Source organism: Chrysochloris asiatica, unplaced genomic scaffold (assembly GCF_000296735.1).
Source record: "Chrysochloris asiatica unplaced genomic scaffold, ChrAsi1.0 scaffold00053, whole genome shotgun sequence".
Classification (NCBI taxonomy): domain Eukaryota; kingdom Metazoa; phylum Chordata; class Mammalia; order Afrosoricida; family Chrysochloridae; genus Chrysochloris; species Chrysochloris asiatica.
This window is the reverse complement of record NW_006408571.1, coordinates 7338603-7348610: the sequence shown is the minus strand read 5'-3', so window position 1 is coordinate 7348610 and position 10008 is coordinate 7338603.

The following is a 10008-nucleotide window of genomic DNA, read 5'->3' as shown; positions in this document are numbered from 1 at the left end:
TGATAAATCAATCCTAAAATAATTGCTGGCATTTGATCTTAGTTTTCCTACTTGGATACAGAATATTTTGAGTGACATTACAATCAATTCAGTCAAAAGATAGCTGTCAGCTGTTTAATGGTCCTGCTCATTCATGTAACCATTATTTCCCTATGGCATTTGTAACAAATAGAGTTCTTGAGCACTTAGTTCCTTATAATCACTCAGAAGACTGTAATTGGGTTTTGATAATCAGTGGTTAACACAGACTATTCCAAACCATTTAAGATATAGTTTACTTATTTTTGTGTTTTAAGATTCCCGTTTTCTTCTGCATTTTTACCTGACGGAATTGAATAGAGAACTAATGGAATATTTCTGATAGTTTACCTCTATTGACATCACAAATCTTGTCTCAGTCTGACAGGAATCCTCCAGCATGAATGAGTCAAGGGATTACTTGGAATTGTAATAAATTGCAGAAAGAATTTAAACTAAAACACTAACCTAAAACCTTTGCTTTCCTAAATAAGTGGGGGCATTTAAAAAAATGGAAATTAATGTGCTGAGGTCTGAAGCAAATCATAAGGGATAGAGATGGCCCTGTATTATTGTGGAAAGCACAAGGTCAGTCATGTGAATTAACAAGGTTGAGATTTATGATGAAACATTAAACTTGGCAGGAAAATAGACAAGCTGAAATCTATGATGGTCAAAGGCAGCACTGATAGAGACTGGTTCAAGACCGAAGGTCTTAGTAACTGAATTATGGAGTCTAAATCAATTCTGAAAATACCAACGCGTCATACTGTGAAATTGCTTTTCTAAAGTTGTTGGAGGCAAGTTTCTCTCTGCTCTGTTAAAATTTAAACACTGCTTTCAGAAAAAGAAAATGAAGAATATATCTGAAGCTTAATCCCCTTACCTAAGATATATCTGGAAATCATAAAATCTAAATGTTTAAGGACCACTGAAACTAAACACAAATAATTTGCATTATGACAAAGTATTCAAGAGCAGTAAAAGCATCATTAAGCTGCATGTGATTATGTTCAGTTGACAGTTTACAGATTTCTTCTTGTTGTTGTTAAGTACCATTGAATCGGATTCCGATGCATAGGGTATCCAAGAAGCAGCTGGTAAACTTGAACTGCAGGCCTCCTGGTTCAAGCTGACTTTGCTTTCTAGCACATTCATCAACAATGCCACATCAGGACTCTGTTTGCAAACTAGCCAGCAATAAATTATTAAAATGGAATTTATACTAGGTATAATATTCGACTTCCTGGGCAGCAAAATAGGTTAGCTACTAACGAAAGTTTGGAGGTTCTAGTTTACCCACAGGCTCCTTACAAAACACTCATGTATTCAAATTTTTGTCTACATGATTGCTTCAATGAAAATTAAAGCTGGTTTTCAAAGAGAATATATCTTCACTATCTTTAGCTCCCACATTTCTCTTAGAGGCTGAAAAGCAGCATATAATATTTGTCTGTTTTATGAGTTCAAGAAAAGGTTCCAGTTAATCCCACGTTCTTATTTTAACCATTTCTCCTCACTATCCTTTCTTAATGTTTTTACTGGAGAATGGTCATGGCCATTTTACTGAATTTTGTGAATAGTACATACAATAAAAATTACTAACAATCTGTCTAGTCTACATTTATAAATATTTCTAATTGTGTTTAAATTTGCTTAAAGTATTTTTGTTTCCTTTAAAATATTTGTGCATAATTTCATTGTTTTATAGTGGTATCTAGGGATCTCTGGTAGCGTAGTGGTTACGAATCGGGCTGCGAACCTTAAGGTCAGCGGTTTGAAACTACCAGCTGCTCTGCGGGAGAAAGATCAGGCTTTCTACTCCCGTAAAGATTTACACCCTCGGAAACCCTGTACAGGGTTGCTATGGGTCGGAACCTACTCGACGGCACTTAACAACAATAACAACATAATGGCATCTATTTATTTGTACTATTCCAATGATGTGTACCACTGTTAAAGCTTTACATGTTTCCTCAAAGAAAGATTAAATTTTCTTCTTCTTTGCAATATATATATACACATACATACACACACACACACAACTGCACCTGTCTCAGCTGAATTTAATCTACAAAAGGTCCTTGGATTTGTCCTTTCCATTTCCTCTCTGAACTTGTCTTTTACTATTTTCCTCACTTTGCTCCACAATATTAATTTTCTTATTTTCCTTCTAACAGGGAAGATACATCTTGCTTCAAGGGCTTGTAGTTATAGGTTACAGATATACCTGTAAATGGGAAACTATAACAACCATTTTCTCATAAAAGCATCATGCTTAGAGGCTCAGATCTTTCAACTACGAGGATCTGGTTCATTCTACAAGACTATGAGTAGAAGTCAAAATCAAGGAAAAAGGGAATCTAGAATGAGTGGAATTGTATAGATAGACATAGTGAGTATCTACACTGCCCAAGTCCATCAATTTTCCTAAGAACTCACCAGTTCCAACAGTAAACACCTATCTCCTTGGAACTCCTGTGAGTTCTAACAATCTAGGGCAGTTTATCACTATCATTTATGACCTCAGGTCCAACTAAAGCAATAGTGATTTTACTTTGTCAAGCTGCTCAGAAAGCATGATTAATCAGAATTCTGGAGAAGTTATCACTGAGTGGAATGATAATGCTAGAAGCAGGAGGATCTGAGCAGAACAAACAATGAACCGATGAACTTCCCCCTCAAGTGCTATAGGTAATGACAGCTAATATTTAATACCTACATTTTTTTTTCCTGGAGGATTATCCTTAAATAGGGTGCTTCTTCACCCTAAGAAATCTGGGCGGTCATATCTTCCCAGCAATGGCTTAGAGACAGAAGACTTGTTCTGGGTGGGATGATTTCTGTGGTTTTATTCATATTTCAGAGGTTCCGATGAACACTCTGCCATACATCTGCCTTATTTCACTTCTTTTATATACAGTTTTCATTACAAAATAGTCCTTCAACGCATCACATGTAAACAAATCCTCATCAAGGAAATAGAAGGCAGCAATTTGCCTAGCTTCCTGATGTCACCTGTTCCATTTTCAGAGGACAGTTCAGAAAGAACAATGTTTTGCAAATTAGATTTTTTTTTTTCAATTGATTACATGAATCATGCAGCAATTTGACACTCAAATTAATTTGGCAAATAAACTTTTCATGTTCTCAGCTACAGTGACATTGTATTTATATTTTGTTTTTGTTAAGTTATTGAAATGAGGAAAAGATTAATATAAAAAATACAATATACCTCATATTCCTGATAATGACCATTTGAGATAGTTATTAGATGTGCAAATTTCTATTGGATAAACTAATACTTAGCAACTGTTCTGTACTGTTTGAAGCTATCAGGCTGGAACTTTTTGTTTGGCAGCCTTAATTGAATTGGCCATTATTTCAATAATTTAACTTATTTCATTAAATAGCTGAGTGGATTGGATTGATAAATTATTAGTGCTTATTTTAAAGAGTGTCTAAATCTTGTCTTCTGTTTCTATTGGTGTTTATTAATTTGTAGCCCTTGTTTTTTCAGATAAAGATAAACCTGCAAATCATGTTATTGGGAAAAAAATCTCAGAAAAAGAAAAAATAATAATAAATTTAATACAAATAAAAGTCTATGCATTTATATGTGTGTATAAAAACATACTTAAGTATACACATCCCCACTCATCTGTCAGTTTGTCATACTGTGGTGGCTTGCATGTTGATGTGACACTGGAAGTTTTGCCATTGGTATTTTAATACCATCAGGGTAACCCATGGTTGACAAGTTTCAGTTAAATTTCCAGACAAGGAAAAAAGAGAAGCAGACGACTTCTGAATGTTTAGTCACTGAAAAACCTTATGACTAGCAATGGAACACTGTTAGATAGCACCAGAATACTGAATATTGAAACATGATGAATTGTTGTTTTATTGTTAAGTATCATCAAGCACCAGAATATTGTCAATATAGTTTTGGAGGATGAACAACTCATGTTGGAAAGCACTCAAAATATAATTGACTGGCTTTAGTAGTTGGTGGGTAAATTTGAATAATAGTTGTATTAGCTGGTCTTCCTTGTAGGTGTATGGATATTGCTCTATCATGGAAAACAGTGTACTTCAAGATAGATCATAAAGTGGTCTTTTTGATGATGAATGTGATGCCATTGCTCTTTAATATGTTGTTCATAGTAAATCAATATGAGTGTTTTATTCAAAATGGCCAAAACCAGTCTAAACAGGGTTGCTATGTGATGGAATCAACTCAAAGGCACTTAACAACAACAATGGCTAGGAACATGGATTTTTATGAAATACATTTCATTTTTGGTAACTTTCAATTTTCCTAGATCCATAGTTCATACATTGTATTTTCCAATTATTAATTGGTGTTTCTTCTCATTTTAAGTTGTGCTTACCAGTAAACAAAGGTCCCAACAGTTTTGTTTCATCCACATCATTATGGTCAACTCTATTTTGAGGAGGCAACTTTTCTACAATATATTCAGGGGCTCATCTTCCAATATGGTATCTGACAAAATTCTGCTGCTTTTCATAAGCATTTCAGTGGCCAACCAATCAAAAGTGTTCTGACTCATCTTCTCCCTACTCTGTTTTAGTCTGAAAACTCCCTTGAAACCTATCCATCATGGATGACCCTGCTGATACTTAAAATACTGGTGCTATAATGTCACAACAACACACAAGCATATACTGGAATCTATTCTTTTCTTGTAATATAAACAGTTACATTGAAAATGTGTCAGTCTGTTGTATTTGACTATGGTTACACATTTTAATGAGTTCTTTCAGTTTTGGTAATATGTTCTTCATGGAGTCCACCTTCTCAGATAATTTGCTCAGCATATAGATTGAATACATATTGTGAAATGTTTCAACCATGACACACATCTTTCCTGATTTTAAACCATGCAGTATCTCCTTGTTCTGTTTGAATAGCTATTCTAAAGTCTTTGTGCTCAGGTTCCATATGAATACAAAGAAGTGTTCTGGAATTTTCATTTTCTGTAACGTTTCCATAATCTGTTATGATCTGTACAGTAAAATGCCTTTGCAGAGTCAAAAATTCACAGGTAAACATCTTTCTGGTATTCTCTGAATTCAGTCAGGATCCATCTGTAATCAGTAATGATATTCTTTGTTCCATGTCCTCTTCTAAATATTCAATTTGAATTTTCTGAATTCAACTTGAATTTCCAGCAATTCCCTGTAAATGCACTAGTGCAATCACTTTTAATCATCTTCACCAACACTTAACTTGTGTGTTACATTAACAACATTGTTCAATAATTTCTGCATTCAGTTGAGTTAGCTTACTTTGGAGTGGGCATAAATATGGATCTCTTCCAGTCAGTTGACCAGGTAACTGGCCTTCACATTTCTTGGCATAAATAACTGAGTGCTTCCAGTGTTGTATTTATTTGTTGAACCATGTCAGTTGTCATTTTAAAATTTTTGGAATCTTGCTTTTTCACTCTTATCTTCAACTAATCTGACTAACTTGATTATATGAAGAAGAATGTAATATCAATGTTAGAGGAAGACTCATTAGCAACTTGCGACATACAGATGACATAATCTTGCTAGCTGCAAGTTAAATGGATTTAAAATACATACTGGTAAAAATCAAAGACTACAGACTTCAGTATGGATGGTACTGTGATGTAAATAAAACAAAAATCCTCACAAGTGGACCAACAAATAACATCATGATAAATGGAGAAAAGATTGAAGTTGTTAAAGACTTTTTTTTTTTTTTAAAGTTTGTGTTGTGAATAGAGTGAATATCAATTCACACAATTACAGGACAGATTATTAGTTTTGCATTCAATAAATCATACTTAGTTTCATTGCAGTAATTACAATCCACGTTCCATCAATCAACATATTTACCTCTATTTCCCTTTTTTGATGTATACATACAAAACAGAAAACACATAGTCGTTTAAATGTCCAAAGGGCATAATTTTCAAGCCAGCCTCCTTCCCACCAGGACACAGCCTTTCTACTAGTCCATGGGTCTAGAGTCCTCAGCTGCTTTTGCTTGGATCCACATCAACACTCTTGGATGCTGCAGTCAAGTAATCAAATGACATTGCATTAGGAAAATTTGCTGCACAAGTTCTCTTAAAAGTATTAAAGAGCAAAAATGTCACTTTGAGGCCTGAGGTATGCCAAACTCAAGCCATAGTATTTTCAACAGCCTCATTTGCATGTAAAAATTGAACAATTAATAAAGAAGACTGTAGAAAAACTGATGCATTTGAGTTATGGTTGTTGTTGTTATATGCCATCGAATTGGTTTCAACTCAGATTAATCCTATATTGCGTTTCCAAGGAGTGGCTGGTGAATTTGAACTGCTGACCTTGCAGTTCAAACTGATCTTGCCATCTAGTGCTTATCTTACAATGCTACACCAGAGGAAAAGGCTAGGAAGATAGAAATACTGTCATAAAAAGTACATAAACCTAGATGGAATACATGTTAAGAAACAATAGCTTTACATTTCATTAACTTTGTTTTATAAAGCTTTCTATATTTGTAGCAATACTTTTTAAATTACCCTCATGTAGGTGCATGTGTGTTTGCATGTGTGGTAGGTTTATTTTATATAACATATGAATATAGACTCTAGACAAAGGCTCTGTCAAATTATATATTAGGCATGTATGCCTATTTATATAATGTGTATTTAAAACTATGCAAGTTTCTGTAATGAGCAAGATGTAGGAATCCTTTAGCTATGTTATCAAACTATTAAAAACAAAAGTAAAAAATCTAGCTCAAAAGTAGCTAAATTGAAAGAAATAAAACTAAATTTATATATTCATAGTTATTAAATTAAGAAGTACTTTTATAAAAATGTGACATATCAAAAAATTTAAATAGTTCAAAAATATTTTAATATATAGTTTTAAAATGTCATTGAGTATCAAAGATATTTTCTTGAGACCTACATATTATAATTGTTGTTTTTTTTGTATATACAAGAAAAGTCATATTAAATAATGGCATTCCCTTCCAATTTCATTCATAATTTTTTACAGTTGCTTCAAAGTCTCATCTAATTTTATAATTACAGAAATATTTTATTCAATGCTTTCTTTCAAAGAAAAAGTGAAGGTGATTAAGTTCAATTCCCAAACCCAGAAATTTTGAAGTTACTACTTTTTGAAAACGTACCAACTTGAAGGCACCTAACAACAACAACCTTTTGAAAATGGCTTCATCTTTCTGAGATTTCTGTCTGAGCTCATGACAAAACTATTGTTGCTATTGTTAAGTGCCTTTCTATTGGTTCCAACTCATAGCAACTCTGAATAGGGTTTCCGAGTAGCAGCTGGTGGGTGTGAGCTGCTGACCTTTTGGTTTGAAGTATAGTTCTTATCCTTCAGCACCACACCAGGAGTCAGAACTATAGATAATAATGCATCCCTTGCAGAGCTTTATATAGGTATTATATGCAAGTTAAGTTGTCTGCAAAGCATTCAATTAAAGGTGGCTATGTATGAGTCCTGGTGTGGTGCTGTGGGTTAATGTGCCAGACTGCAAAGCCGTTTGAACTGCAAGGTCGGTGGTTCAAGCTCACCAGCTACTCCTTGGAAACCTTGTACAGGGTCGTTATGGGTTGGAATCGACTCAATGGCCCTTGACAACAACAAATGTATGAGTCAGTGCCAACTCCACACCACTTAACAACAACAACATTGTTAACATTGGAGTTCAAACTTACCAGCCACTCCTTAGAAACCCTACACAAGGTCACTATGGGTCAAAACTGACTTGACAGAACTTAACAACCACAAGAAAATCATTAACAGTAACATTACAGTAATTTTTTTTGATATGTTAAAATTACACACACATATAATACATTTTGTTTTAAAGGTGAAATGAAATATTGTACAATTACTCTAGCTCAGAAGTAAAGAAATAATAAAAAGAATGCATTCCCTAGCTATTAAAGTCTAGCTTATTATAAAAACAAGATGAAAAAGTGTAGAAACATAATAGTAAATTTCCCAGTAGGTCATCAAACAATAAGCTAATTAATCAGTCTGAAATATTACTTTAGCCCTTATGAAAAGGAAACAGGAAATTTAATCTATATGACAGTAGGCTATCATAAGATATACCTGGGAATTTCATTACCATTCCAGAGCATGAACGCACACATTTTTTAAAAAAAATATATATTTGAACTCTTTTCTTACATGAAAAGTTTTTATAACACAATTTGATGATCAAGTGTTCTAGATAAAACAGTAAATTTTAACTATTTCATACTTTTCTCTCCTGTAAACACACCAGGTAAAACATAAATCAATTGTATTTAAAGAATACTTACCGTGTGTAGTTACTATTCTAAATAATTTACTTATATAATACCATATAATTTTCACCATGGTGGTGGTGATGGTTAGGTGCTATGGAGTTGGTTCCAACTAGTAACAACCCTGTGCAGGTTTTCCAAGGCTGTAAATCTTTATAGGAGCAGAAAGCCTCATCTTTCTCTGGCAAAACAGCTGGTAGTTTCAAACTGTTGACACTGAGGTTAGCAATTCAACTTGTAACCACTATGCTACCAGAGTTCCTTAATTTTCACCATTGTCCAACACACTATGTATGTTAGTATAACTATTTTTAGAAGAGGTCATTGTGTTTGGGACACTGCAAGAGAAAGGCCAGAGTTCACATGTGTAATAATTGATACACATCTTATAGCACTGGAAGCTTAATACATGACTGCTTCTCACACAAGCAAAATGCTATCTCCTCTAAAGGGATGTATAGTAATTCTCCTTCTCTTCCTCCTCTTCTTTCACCTTCCTTTTGATTGTTTTTTTCTTGCTTGAGACTGTAAATTAGACTATCTAATTAGCTGGCATTCAATTAAATTGTAATGTGAAATATAGACACAACTATAAAATTAAGTAGTCATCTTAATGAATGTATTTTAAAAGCAATGTAATAATCTGTCCCTTATCTGGTAATTACCCATAATAATAATTTCTTTTATTTTCTATACTCTGTTTTAAGGAGCAAAACTTAGTAAATAGTAAAATAGAATGAAGGTATTAAGAAAAACACTCCAGTACAACTTTGAAGTACCCTGTGCAGATCACTAGGACCGAACTGTGGTGCTGTAGGGTCAGCTTTGGGCTTGGAACCACAAAGTTGGCAGTTCAAACCCATTAGAATTTGAAACCCACACAGAGTCGCTATGAGTCAGACCTGACTCGATGACACTTGACAATAATAGAATACTTCAAGTCCTCTTTTTATTAATATATGTTGTTTTTATTAGTGCTTCTCAGTTACAGCGAACTCAGTATAGAGTTTTGAGGTTGTGAATCTTGGCACGAGCAGAAAGCCTCAGCTCTTGACCTGAGCGGCTAAGTCTACTGACCTTAGGGTTCGTAGTTGATTATTAATATATTTAACAAGTTACATGCTGTTGCCACCATTTGTCATTCAGTCTTTCATACTGTGGTGGCTTGTGCATTGCTGTGATGCTGGAAGCTATGCCACCAGTATTTTGAATGCTGGCAGGGTCACCCATTTTGGACATATTTCAGATGAGTTTCCAGACTTCGATAGATTCGAACAACAGAGAGACAAACAACTTCTGAATGTTTAGCCACTGAAAACCTTAATAGCAGTGAAACACTGTCAGATAGCAGTAGAATCTTGATTAATGAAACATGATACAAGCATGAGAATATTGTCAGATATAGTTCAGGAAGATGAAACAATCAGGTTGGAAGACCTCAAAATATACCTGAGGAATAGCTGCCTTATGAAAGGAGAGTGTAATGTGATGAAGCAAGTGGAGTGAAATCTTTGGAACCTTCATTTGCTGATGGGACACAACTCAAAGTGATAAACAAAAAACAAAAAAACAGCTGTGACTATTCATTAATAATTGAAACATGGAATGCACGAAGCATGAATCTAGGAAAATTGGAAGTTGTCAAAAATGAAATAAAATG